This window comes from Bison bison, unplaced genomic scaffold (genome assembly GCF_000754665.1).
Source record: "Bison bison bison isolate TAMUID 2011002044 unplaced genomic scaffold, Bison_UMD1.0 scf7180017864301, whole genome shotgun sequence".
NCBI lineage: Eukaryota > Metazoa > Chordata > Mammalia > Artiodactyla > Bovidae > Bison > Bison bison.
Genome location: NW_011494873.1, coordinates 1,273,590 through 1,278,472, shown reverse-complemented (window position 1 = coordinate 1,278,472; position 4,883 = coordinate 1,273,590). Strand labels below are relative to the sequence as shown.

The following is a 4,883-nucleotide window of genomic DNA, read 5'->3' as shown; positions in this document are numbered from 1 at the left end:
GCAGTGCGCATCGCATAGAACCCAACACGCCCTGCCTGCCGGCCTTCTCGTGCCAGCAGTGGCTGGCACCCGCAGGAAACGCTGACTTACGCATGGTGCTTTTTAAAAAAAGCCCTTTTGGGGGAAGAGGCCTCCTGCCTGTTTGCAGAAAGAAGGGATCTGTCTAATGGAGAAGTCACAGTAGAGGGAGTGGAGGACACAGATCACAGGTGCTGGGCTCTCCTGGGTCCTAGGAGCAAGAGCTGGCAGGCTTGGGGGTCCACTGGGACCCTGGCAGGAAGAGCTGAGAAGTGCCAGCCAGGCACAGTTTTGGGAGGAGTGCGAATGTTCCTCTTAGCTCTGAGCAGAACTCACTGCCCAGAGCAGCAGCGGCGACCCAGGCTCTCGTGGGTTCGGTATTAGGTGGGGCTCGAAAGACCCACATTGCCTTCTGGAAGTGAATCTGGTGAAGACATAAAGCTTAGTTTTTCAATAGTCCTGTACGGTGAAAGCAGCAAAGAGTTCTAACAAGTAGAATCAAGCCATTTATACACACTCACAGAGCGACACGCAGAATCAGGTTTGGAGGTCACCCAAAGTGAGCTGCTCGCTCAGGACTAATGGCTTATCTATCCACGGCTGATAAACTTAACTTTCCGGAATAAATATCGTTTCCTGTGACAAGCCCAGCATAAGCGAATATACCTTCTCAGAGACAGCCTACAGAAGTGTGGGGGCGATTTCATAAGGGACCCCAGTAAATCTTTTGAACCAGAACATCACAAGGGAATGCCTTGCCAACCCGTGGATTTTTTTGGAAAGATGCAGAATAAGTATAAATCTGTTCTTGGGCCTGCAGCCCATCCTGGCTGATATTTCCGTTCCTGGTGTCTTCATCATTTGTGCCTGGTCAACATTCCCCAGCTTTTATGGACAGAACAAGACATGGTGAAATATTCTCAAGGGATCTTTGTTTGCAGTGCTCCAGGCAGTCGAGTTAAACTGTCAAGTTCAGGCTTGTAGCCCGTGGCTTTGAGTCTCATTTCTGGGCGGGGGGCGGGGTGGGGTGGGGTGGGGATGTGAATCAAAGGATATGGAGCATAGCGTGTTCGGTTCCTACTTCATTGTCTCACAGAACTGCCAGGGAGGAGTTGTCATTCTATTTTACAGGTGAGGAAGTTGAGGTTCACAGTAATGAGAGACACTTGCCCGAGGTCACACAGTTTGGGAGAGGTGAGGTGACTCTTCCCCAGGTCTCCCTGAGTCTGAACGTAAGCTCTGTGTGTTCCTTCCACCAAAGGGACAACCAGACTAAAGAGAAAGAGTCTGGATTTGCAATCAGGTACATCCAGGTTCAAATCTCGCCTCTACCACACATGGGCTGTGTAGCCTTTGGCCTTGATTTCCATCCCTGTGAAATGGAAATAGCAATGTATCTTATGGTTATAGTGATGATGGAGTGGGCTACCACAAGTAGAAATTCCAGGAACCTGCCAAGAGCTCAAAAAGTGGTGGCCCATGGTATTTTTTCCTCTCTGGGTGCCCAGCCATAGCTGTTTATATCCCAGAGTTGTCCAGGATGCCCCTCGGTAGGCCCTCACCAGGAGGATTGCTGGGCCACTGTTAAGCCGAGTGGCTCTGGGCAGGCTGCTGCTCACGCCTGCTCCCATCTCCTGTCTCATGGGGTGGATCTGATTGCACCTCCCTTGCAGCTTTGCTCAAGAGTCCAATGACAAGATGCAGAGAGAAGTGCTTGGCCAGCACTCTACAAACCAGACTCGGCACCCACGGGAGGAAGGGCAAAATGCCAGCCCCTGAGGGGCAGATCTGACCTGGGTGTGGCTTCCCTGGGCCACTGGATTCCATAACATCCAGATTTTCTTCTGCCTCATCTCAGCATCCCAGGGATTTTAACTTTGAGGAGGATCACAGAACATTTAGAGAACCCAATAAATGCTTTCTTCCTTCTCAAAAAAAAAAAAAATGCCCCAGTTTCTGGAGGTCCTCAGTTCTGTCAGATCCCATTCAGGGACCTGAAGTTAAGAACCGCCACCCAGGCGCCCTTTGTGAGTGTTAACACTCGCATGTCCTCAGCCTCCTGCTTGGCGAGAATGGTGTGTGCATCCTCAGCCTCTGAACAGGCCTCACCCCAGCTCATCTGCAGAGATGGGCGAGGGCCAGGCCTGGGGCAGCCTGCTGTGCTGGAGAAGAGTCTGGCCACTTCTGTGCAGGAAGGAAGGACGCTGCGGCACGCGGGGTGGAAGCCAGCCCCCTAGAGGGCCCGGGGTGTCAAGAGAGGCTGGTGCCATGGCGTGACCTTCCCCACTTACTGGCTGGCTCGGGCTGGCAGAAGGAGCACAGGACTGGGAGGTCTAAAGCCAGTGGTGTTCCCAGTTAGGAGTGCCAGCATTGTTCATCCATCAGGAAATAGGCATCGAGGTCCTGCCCCCTGCCAGGCCCAAGGGCTGGGCACGGGGACATGGAGATGACGTGGCAGATGCAGTCTGTGCCCACAGGGCACTTCTGGTCTGCTGGCCAGGCAGCCAGCTGTTCCCCCCGGGCAGAACTGACCCCCTCTCCTCCCCTCCCACCCCACTGACTTCATCTGTGAAATGAGACCGCCTCCCCTGCCCCACCCACATTATGGGGTTACCGGGAGACTGAACAGAAATAACAATGGGGAGATTAGGACATGATCAGTGCTGGTTTTCTGGAGTTTGGGGGCTGAAATCATGATGGTGCCCCCTGGGTATTATTAGAAAATTCTAAACATAGATTTTCTCCAGTTTCCTGGAGTTAGAGTTTTGTTCTTATACTTTTCAGGTGAATCCGTTTCCTCTTAGGTGGGAATAATAGTACTGTCATTATTGACAAAGGAATTGGTTCCAGGGCCCCCCACAGATACCAAAATCCACGGATGCTCAAGTCCCTTATGTAAAATGGTGCAGTGTTTGCATGAAACCCACACACATCCTCTCATACACATTAAATCATCTCCAGATTACTTATGATACCTGATGCAATATAAATGCTCTGGAAATAGTTGCCAGGCACACAGCAAAAGTAAGTTTTGCTTTTTGGAACTTTCTGGAAATTTTTTTCCAAACATTTTCAATCCAAGGTTGGTTGAATCCACGGATGTGGGACCCACAGTCATTGTGAGGTTTGGCTGTATGTGTGAAGGGCTTAGCACAGTGCCTGACACATAGTAGGTACTCAGTTTTCACATCTCCTTAGCTGTCGGGGCCAAGATGCTTGGATTCTGCAGTCTTTTATGAGATGCTAAGAAAGAAGCTAGTTGGTCTGTTTGGTTGTAGTACGTCCCTGGAAGGAGTGGGTACCGTGTGTAGATGCTTGTTCTCCTATGGGAGGACCAGAGTCTTTCCTCGCAGGCCTTCCAGATGGCTCTCCCATCCCCCACATCTCTGGGCGAAACCCAGCAGAGACAGGGTCAACCCATTCAAGTGAGTTAATTTCCTAAATGTTTCCCACAAGTGCCACCCACACTGAAAGCCTGGAAAACAATCCCAGTTCTTGCCTTGGGGAGCCTCACAGGCTGGTGGGCACTTTTTGAGCTAGAAAAGAGGCAAGCTGGTTGACATTAAAGTTCAAGAGTAAGAAGCTCTTAAAAAAAAAAAAAAAGAAGCTCTTGACTCATGGTTGGAAGGGGAAAATCTCTTTGCTCGGTTTTTCTGTTGGTTTTACTGTTGTATATAGTAAGGAATATTTTGTTATTTATATAGTAAGGAATTAGCTTTGCTGTATTTGTTGTAAATATGTGTACCTTTTATCGTGCATTTATATTTTGTTTCTGGATTTTATGATGTGCATAAGTCTTATATTTTTGCGAAGTCAAATCCGGTGCCCAGTTTTTTTAGTTGTGACTTCTTTCACTTGCTTTCAGTCTAAGAAGGGCAGTTACCATTCAGACACAAGATAGTTCCCTTAATTTTTTTCTAGTTGATTTATGGTTTGGGGTTTCTTTTAATATTTACTCATTAAATCGATTAGCATTCATTTCAACTGATGGTATGTGCTGAGAATCTTAAGTTTTTTTCTACAGCTATAACCTTTTGAGTGCTAGAAGAAATCTTACTGCTCCAATTATTTAAAAACAAAAAATGAAAAAGACCACAACCTATAGTGTTTAATGATCATTTCCCTTTCTTCCCTCAGGAATAATACAAGAGAAATATAGCACCTGCCCTCAGGAGATTTCTATACTTGTGGGAAAGGCTGTGTGAGCTTGTGAATACAGGTGTGCATGCACACACACAAGCACACCCACAAATAAGAACATCCACTAAAAATACAAAACACAGCCTAGACTGTACCCCGCAAAAGCACAAGGTAACAGCTAAGATAAGCTAACCAGCATCCTGCGGAGTGTGTCTATCTGGTTCCCAGAGGTTTCCTGGAAGGAAAGGGAAGTTTCCTATCTCTCTATCCATTCCCTGCTTTGTCCTTGGACAAGTGACTTGACATCTCTGAGTTTCTCTTTCCTCATCAGTAAAGTGGGCACAGCTAACCTTGCTCACATCTTGATGAAGCAATATCCTGCTCATGAAGGGTGATAATGGTGTCAGGCACACGACAGATACTTTCCTAGTGATGCCTTCCTGTCCTTAAGCCAGACTTTGAAGAGGAAGGAAGGGAGGAAAGAAGGAAGGAAGGAAGTTAGTTGCTGAGAGCCCAAGGGGTGGCTCTGGGGCCACAGCAAACAGCGTCACCTAGCTGTTGTTTAGGGAGTAATGAATTCTGAGGGCAGCCGCTCAGTGGCGTTAGTCCCTTGATCAAGTCTCTGATGCTCAGCCCTGAGTAAGGGCTTGCAGTGGAGATTGGGAGATTTGCCCAGCATTTCTAAGCAAAGACATCATGGGTTCCAAATGGTGCTTTTTGGGAGG

The 4,883-nt window shown here is 48.3% G+C and overlaps 1 protein-coding gene across 1 annotated transcript in view; it reads left to right on the top strand.

The window, feature by feature from the left end:
• The window catches only part of SH3PXD2B (SH3 and PX domains 2B), a 92,591-nt gene that overhangs the window by 40,081 nt on the left and 47,627 nt on the right, over positions 1-4,883 (top strand). The window lies entirely within an intron of this gene.